Consider the following 9,135-nt stretch of genomic DNA (forward strand, 5'->3'; position numbering starts at 1 on the left):
CGCATTGGATAAGTTACCCGCTTCGAGTTGTTGTTATTGGCGACAATGAGGCAGTAATAATCAATACGGCTTCGCCCTGTCATATGCTAATCTTACTGCATGGTCAGCTTAGTTGGTGGAGCGACTGCCCAGGACATTCTGAATTATTTAGGGTACAAAGGGCGTCCTGTGTTTTTTCTATCCACGACAGTCGGCGGTCCCGAGTTGGAGCCCAGTGCCAAGACGAATTTTTAGTCAACTTCGAAGTTCCCGAGGAACATGCTCAGCTTTCCTTTGTAGCTGTATGGTTAAGCTAAGGTGGATCCTAATGAGTAATTACTCCCTTGACTGAAATTCCGCGGATGCAGATCGATAGCGGAGAAGAGTTTTTGGACGCATTAAGCGCACATTACTGCGGAAAAACATTGACGTCTGTAAAGTACATTCAACGGGTTCTAGGGCTAACATTGAAGCGAAACTTAGTATCAACGAAGCATGTTTATTTTTTATTTATTTCATATTGGAGAACATGATATAGATCCAATCAGACGTACATATGTACAGATGTACATGTTACAGGTCCAAGGGCAAGAAGTAAAAAGAACAATAACCAGGCCCTCCGAATGTCAACGCGAATCAGGCACTGGTCTTGCAGTTCTGTTTCATGAATTAGGGAACTCCTGATGCGCTTCTATATGACTCAGTTGCCTCTTTTATCTTGAAAATAGCGCGAAAGATGGGGTGAGAAAGATAGAGAACACATTACCCAAAAATTGGAAGTTGTCGAAAGTCAGTCTTCGAATGTCAAAGCTGAAAGAAGCCAGAAGGAACAGCCGACAAGGATGGTTAAGGGCAACTTCGAACCCGCAATCGGAGGCAGCATCTTGTGCAAGGGGGCAAGTAGTACGGACTGGGGCATATTCATGAAACAGCAGAAAGTTTTTCTGAGCTTCCTACGGCTCTTTTATTCGATGTCTCCACGCAGTTGAACACTCACTGTCATTGTTGTTTGGCCTGGTAGGAAAGCAGCTGGAAGCCATCGTCATCCCGAAATAAATGTCGCCTTGATCTTCCTCCCAGAGGCTGTCTTGCATTTGACGGGAGGAGCAGAATCCTTTCGCTTCAAGGCAACGTTGTCCTTGATTCACTAGGGGTAAGTTAAGAAGTTCCCATCAATCCTGGTCACGGCGCCAGTTAAAATATTCCAATCAGTCCTTCTCTGATGGGATGGCCAGATTGGGCTGGTCGGTTGCTCGTCGCGAGCGGTGAGTGATGAAGGCACGCTGGCCGGTGATCGAATATACGGCGATTAGCGGAACGAAGAGCCTTCAGGTCTTCGTCCGCTCCTCTGGCGACAAGTTGCCGGTTGAGGCAGCAATTCCAACTTCTTAAGACAAAACTGATTTATTAATGACGGGATTGAAATACAAGGCAGTGAGGATAAGGCAGTTTAAAGAAAAGCCTGTTTAAAAGCAGCCGAGACTGAGACTCGGCGCGCTCCTCCCAAGTCTTTGTTTGCAGCGGAATTAACCACTTCGATAATTGGGCGGAGCTTTACTAATCCAGCTCTCACCCAATTTGAGCCAATAGCAGTGCAATGGCACCGTACATGCAAGTGGGCGGAGCCCAGGGCTCACCAGAGCCCGACCCAGTGCACTCCGCGCCTCCTAGAACATGCAGGGCACGTGACTCCGCGTACGCAGCTCGCTGCATGCGCATTCCATCGAGGCGCCACGCATCGGCTTTGCCGTCTCCGCTGACAGCAAAGGAATTTCTTCAGCGGGAAAAGGTCGTCGGCCCCCTGCAACTCTGTCAAGACAGTTCGGTGTCCTTCTCCCGCTTTCCCACGGCTTTGTGCAGCTTCCGGAACGTGCGATGTACTGTCACCGTTCTACCCATCGTGCACGGCCGGTCAGCAGGGGATGAGTCGGCGCCAGAGCCGAAAGGATTAGCGCGGGTAGCCGGCATAGCGGCACCCTAAGCGCGGGCGTCGCGCCTCTCAGTAAATTCCCTCTACTTCCCACGGAGATGACCGCTCCCAGGGAGGGAAACAACCCATCGGCGCCGTGGGCTTCTAACTTAACAGGGTATTAATGGTAGACGCACAAGTTTCATCCTCGTCACCAGTGGGCTTAAAAGCAGCTCTCGTCAGCGTTCGTCATGGCAAATTTCTAATGAAAATATTTTGTTTGGTTTTTGTTATGTTTTGTGTCAATATTTTGTACATCCAACTTCAACACACCTCGGAAATGCCTACATCTTCGCATCAAACTGTGTTTTTCTTTATGGACTGAGTATACAATTTTAATCTCGCTTCTAACTATAGAATATTTGTTAACATAATAGGTTACAGCTAAAATCTATGTTCAACATACTTTACTGTAAACGATACTTGTTTATATAGTGAGTGAGATTGTATCTTACTTGCGTGCACGTGTGACATGGAATGCCTTAAGTAATGTTAATTCTGATAATACTCTGAGCTATACTTTAAAGAACTCCATTACACAGGGTACAGTTTGTGAAATTTTACGCATTGACACGAGAGGCATTCGGGGTACTCGCTTTTTAAGCTATTATATCGCACGATTGTCTTCGTATAGAATTCGTTGCAACATCATGCATGCAGAAACATGGATCTAAGTGATATGGTAATAAGGCAGAAGCTCCAGCCTCAACCCACGCACTATAATAATAATAATAATAATAATAATAATAATAATAATAATAATAATAATAATAATAATAATAATAATAATAATAATAATAATAATAATAATAATAATAATAATAATAATAATAATAATAATAATAATTGTTTTTTGGGGGAAGGAAATGGCGCAGTATCTGTCTCATATATCGTTGGACACCTGAACCGCGCCGTAAGGGAAGGGATAAGGGAGGGAGTGAAAGAAGAAAGGAAGAAATAGGTGCCGTAGTGGAGGGCTCCGGAATAATTTCGACCACCTGGGGATCTTTAACGTGCACTAACATCGCACAGCATACGGGTGCAACCGACGCTTCGCCGACAGCCCTTTCCAGCCTGCAAACTTTGAACGGCCGAGCTCCTCTCGTCCATTCGTCAGATTCAGACAGCCACCAGTGCCGTGACCTGATTGGAGGGTTTGAACAGCTTGCTGCTCCAGCGGTCACCGGAGGCTATAAAAAGCGAGCCGCGCAGACGAGCAGACGGAGACATCAAAAGAGAGAGGTGCTCTCCCGGCGCATCGCCGTGTCCCTGTGTGTGAGCCCGTCGCGCTCTCGGCTCCAGTGCCGATAATGTAACGCCCTTGTTTATACTGTACATAACTGTTTCGTTGACTAACCGTCACATTTCCGTTTCGTCGCTCATCTATGCGCAACAGTGGCAGCAGGCTGAGGTGCCCCAGACCCAGCAGCAGAGACAGGCTGGGAGGCCCCAGTCGTAACAGTGGATGACAGCTGAGGGATTGACCGGCGTCAGCTACCTCGGCGCGGTTAGTGCCTGATGTTTTCACCTCAATGCGCCAAACTGCTTTAGCACATGTTATTGTAGCCTAGAGTAAGGCGGTGTGGAACACTGGAGAGAGCTTTGTGGTTTCGAGCCTAGGAGGAGTGCTTTGAAACTAAAGCTGGTGCTGAGGGAGTAAACAGGGCGTTGTTGAAAAGAAATGCTTGCGCGTGTCATATTAGTAGCTCTACAGTAGGGAACGGCAAGGGAATTCTTAAAAAAAGTGTCGGAGGGAGGAAGGCAAACAGCAAGAGGCTAGTGTGAACGATGGAGAACCTTAAAGTGAAGGAACTCATCGGAATTTGTGAAGAGTTGGGCATCGATTTGGGCCCGCAAAACGAAAGCATGCGATTCTTGAGATCTTGAGATGCGATTCATGAGTCCAGTTGGGCATTAATGAAAAGGCCAGTGCCGACGCAAGCGAAGTCAAAGAGAATGACGCACCCTGTTGTGCATCGGATTCAACAGAAATAAAAATAACCTGAAACTCTCAGTCAGCGGAAGCGGACGCGTATACAGAGCTTGCGGACGCTGAGTTGTACGCTAGAGTTTGTGGCGATCGATTAAAAACGAGTCTCGTGCTTTCGCACCGCTGCGGGCTTAGTCACTCTCCTGAAAGCAGCTGCAATGGCGGCAACACCGCCACTGAGTGCAATACCGACCGCCTCTTGCCGTCGGCTGAAACGCGTCGGAGACGTGAGGAGAGCTGCATGTTTATACAGCGCTGACGCCAATAGAAAACACTGGTTCGTCAGCGCTTGAAGAAGCTAAGGTGCTGGACGAAAATGGAGCAGGGGACCTTCCAGACGACATGACGTAATTTCATCCCAGATTGATGAGGACGAATGTGCACTCGGAGACTCTGAGGAGGAAGAGCGCAGTTTTGAGGATGTCAGTAAAGGCATCAGAGAGAAGCCTGAGCCAGGTAGCATATATAGGTGAATCGGCTGACACTAATAATGTCAGAGAACAGGAACCTAGGCGACCTGGGCTACGGAAGCAGCATGTGCTCCCGAAGAAGAAGCATCTAGCACAACAGTGTTGCATCTGAAAGATGAAGGGCAGGCATAAGGAAGGGCAAGTGCACAAAAAAAGAACTGCAACCATTGGAAGCATCAGCGTTACCGACCACACGGCAGCAGCAACGTCAGTCACGTTGTCAGTCCTGAAACTATAGCGTCAGAATCGGAGCTAAATAAATGTGTGAGGCATCGCATACGCGTGAAGCGAAGCACATAAGTGTGCTGAGGCAGACGGACGTGGGCAGTAAGATTGAGCGCAAAAATAAAGCATACAAGCACTCGCGGGGGAAAGAGTACCAAGGCAGGAAACCGATATACAAGAGAGGGCTGCCCGGGAGGCGGGAACTTAAGGAGAAGGACAAGGGTGCATCTTGCCGCGAGCGCACAGAGTGCATGATGCGCGAAGACACCTACTGTCATGCAGATTCTCACTTCCCACTGGGATCACGGAAGAGACGGTGGTCAAACCGGAAGCGGCAAGTGCGCGCAGAGAAAACACGTGCATGACGCATAAAGCGCGAGGTTGTAGGGGACCGTGACAGCTGCAACAAGATAAAGCGTAGGTATCGCGATGGAAAACCGCGAATTGAGGTAATGCTATTATACAGTACACGTAAAATCAAAAGGCAGGATAGAGGCGAGCGAAACGAAAAATGGGGGCGCAACGAACTAAACACTCGTGGAAAGTCTCATTTGCCACCACGAACAAAGAAAAAGAAAGATATGTGTCGTTTAACGCTCGTTAGAAGCGAGCCACGCGAACGCATACGCACAAGGTCGTGCGTTCTGAGCAAGGCTACCTTCGACATCCTGGTGACTTACATTTTGTCACTTCGCGAACAGTAATCAAGTTCGCTCGCAGATCGGGGCAAAATTGATGACTTTATTTGCGCCATCAGATGGGTGTTTTCCGGCCCGAGTGATTTCAAGGGACCAAATTTAATTTGTATTCATTTCGTTCTGTGTTACATTTGCTTGACACTTTGAGTTCTGATTTTAAGAGTTTTGTATACAACATGTGCCTCTTGTTGAAGAGGGAGATAAAAGGGGGACAGAACTATTGCTGGGAGAGTTTTTATGAAAAAAGGGGGCTTCTTAGAGTGCCTCACGGCGCACTACCCGACTACTTCCAGCTCTTCCTACGAATTACTGGTGAGGAAAGCCGTGCTACGTTTTTCCTGACGTGGCATGTTCAGAAAAGGTGCTTTTTGAATCTCCTGTCAGTACACATGTCAAAAGCGCCATGCTACAGCCGTATTTCGTAACGATCATTTTCCCAACCCATTATTTCTTACCTCTGCTTTCGGTAGATGTCGACATTGTCGTCAGAGCTGACAGTTCACATGACCAAGTCTTTCCCAGCGCCGGCATCAAAGACTGGGCTCCCGTTAGCAAGGCACCAGAAAAATGGGATCGCTACAAAATGCGGGCTTGGTAAACAAAAAATAATTGGATAGTTTCAAGGTACAAGCACGTCGTGTAGAGGGCTCGTTACTCGTCGTTGCGACTCAGGTAGCATGGTCGGGCCAGATAAGGGACGAGGAAGATCGGAGACGGGGTTACGAGGAAGGCAAGGAAGTATTCACATTAAATATAATCATGTACTACAGGGCAACTGAAAGCATGTCTCAGTAAACGAGCCTTGTTGAGAGGGAGCTTCTCGGCCGCACACCGCTCCGAGAAGGCGTGTAAAGTTCACTCTGGCACTCGTCACGCACTCTCTCATTAGGGAACACGCCCCCGTCACGTGTTGAGCTGCAGAGAAGGTTGCCGTCTGCGTCGCGCAGACACCGGAAGGTCCGCGAGTGGCGTTCCCACGGTTTGCAGGTGAACGACCGTGGCTGCGTTCCAATACTCCATACATCTAACAAGACGTCTAGTGTGACGTCTAGGAAGCCGTCTACATGTCCATGTATTGGAAGTTGTCTACTGCTCACGCCGCCTCGCGGCATAATAATGTAGCTAAAGCTTATAACCAGTTGTACTATAATTTTTTCTCAAACTGAGCAATAACGATCATTAAAAATGTGTTTTCAACAAGTTTGCACATTTTTTTTCTGCAATGATTTTGTGCGTAAACCGGACTGGTGGATGCGCCTATCGGTCAGTCTACTTGTAGCAGACGGGGCCGCTCTCCGAAGATGGCGTTAGAGAGATATGCGATAATTCTTTTATTATTGATGCTAAACTGTACATGCTCCTCGAATGTGCTCGCCCAGACGGTCCTGTAAACATAAGAAAGAATACGAAAGTCTGTAATCAATATGCGCGAAATGCGATACGGCTAATATACACTGCAACAGGAAAACATGTGTGCCATTAAACCTGCTATCTGCCGTACGTGGTACTCGGAGACGGCGAGAAACATAAAGACCGCAGCGAGCTTTAATCCTGCAAAAACTAAAATCGATTCGCAACATGCCAGTGTGTGTTGTTCTGAGACTATAGAGATAAAAAAGAATGTACGCGAAAGAGTTGATGCAACTAACACAACGGAAGAACACATTTGTTAACAGTCACGCCAGCTGTCTTAACGCCCGTCGAGGAACCCAACGACAGCGACGAGTATTAATCTCTAAAATCAAGGTGCTAATTCTGACGATGCCGGATCACGTAAACAGACCACGTAAACAGACCTACAGCGTTCGCTGCTGTAGCAAAGCTCTCAACTGCACGACTTTCTCCTGCGTGATTCACTGCTAGGAATCGCACGTCCACGAAGACTAATTAGCCACTAGTTTGCGTGCCAAATAACATAATGGAATGACTCACATTTTTCCTTTCCTATACTCCGGGTACAGTCCGACGCCCGCAAGAGCACGACTCGCTCATCCGCGTACATTAGCGCCGCCATATTTAGACAGCAAGTTAGCCTGCATCGATGTAGACTTCGGCGAATCAGTCATCTTAGACGGCTTCGTGAGAAATGGAACGCGTCCCAAGATGGCGGCTGTCCGGTTAGACGTCTAAGTAGCCGTCTACTTGGGAGTATTGGAACGCAGCCCGTGTTCCTCATCAGTACAAGGCCCGGGCTACGCGCAAGGCAACGTGGGGTAGGGAAATCACTCGCTGGCAGCTTGCCCTTTAAAAACTAATGCCGCTGTCAATCAATGACTGGACTCAGCTGACCTCTGGGTCCTCTCGGGAAGGCCAGTTACTGCTGGCCTTGGCAGCTATCTTCGTCATGCCGATGAGGGGTGCACTGGCAGGGCTGCGTTGGCTGGTTTCGGGGGAGGATTAATTACTGTCGCCGCTGCCGTGGCTATGCCGGGTCGACGCCTTTACTGACTCATCGGCAGCCCGTGGGAGAGTCCGTTGCAGCCGCGCCGGTTTTCCCGCCAATACGAAGGCGAACCATAACATCGTGTTGTCCAAACCAAACCCTAATTAAGACGATCTGCCGGGCTAGTTGGTTGCGATCCATATGTATCAGCAGCGCAAACACAATCAGGAAAAAGATGCAAATAGGACAGAGCGCACTGAACCTGAATTCTTCTTTGGAGCTTTTGCAAGAAAGGGGTCATTGACAAAAGCCGCTTGAGGTTGCCTTGGAGAAACTTCGCGACTTCTTTTTTCCAAGTCATGTTTTCGAACACAATCGCATGCAAAGGGCGCAAAGTCTTATGCGTTTCCGCGGTAAAAAAACATTTCCAGACAGCCAGTCTTTTTTCTCTTGCATTGTACCTGAAGGGTTCTATAAATTCAAGCGTAGTCTAAATTCAACTGGATGGGACGAAGCCGGAAATTTCACTGTATTGTACTAAACTTACGGTTTCCTGCAGAAAAAATAAAACAGTTGGAATATTAAAATCGGGCAGAATGTAGCAAGTAAAAAAGACCGGACAAATGCAGGTTGAAGCCTGTATGTTCATTTATTTCTGAAGATTTAAAATTCAGCGACACAATAAAAAATATCAGCACAGAAAGCGCATTGAAATTCTATTCATGCGCAGTCACTGACACCTCCAACTTGCGCATTGTTTCACCTTGTTTCACCGCTTCAGCTCATGTCACTGTGCACGTCTCGACAAATCAGCCCCGGCCGAGTACTGTTCAGGAACACTTAGATGGCTATTCGCTGGTGGTAATGAGTTCGAAAGGCACAACAATTTTAGTCACTATATGCGGCTCCCGCCACTCTTTTTCACCACGACCAACGCGCATGCATAGACAGCACTAATACAGTAATTCGTTGCGAGGGCAATGAGGTTCCAGAGAAAAGCGAAACACATGGATGGGTTATCTCCCAGCCATCACCTTCTAAGGCTGAGGACGGAAAGCTGCACAACTACCGAAACGCACTGCTGGGAGCATCACTATCAAGAAGATTGTGCACTGCACATGGCCCACCTACCGGCGGTTTCTCGGGCTGAAAACTTGCTGACATAAATAGAGATATCTTCGAACACCAGAAGCCTTCAAATTTTTCGGTGCGCGCCACATCGGAACGTTAGTGAGGAACAGCACTGAATGCAAAGGCTCTGAAAAAAGTTTGTTTTGTTACATGTCACATCAATGTATGCACGATAAGTTAGTGGCAAACACATTAAACAAAGCTTGTTTCAAGGAAAACACCACCCAAATAAGGTTAAAAAACTCGCGAAACGCTTGTGAGGACAGCGTCAGAGAGAAGAAACGCAGCAT

This window comes from Amblyomma americanum, chromosome 3 (assembly GCF_052857255.1).
Source record: "Amblyomma americanum isolate KBUSLIRL-KWMA chromosome 3, ASM5285725v1, whole genome shotgun sequence".
NCBI classification, from domain to species: Eukaryota; Metazoa; Arthropoda; class Arachnida; order Ixodida; family Ixodidae; genus Amblyomma; species Amblyomma americanum.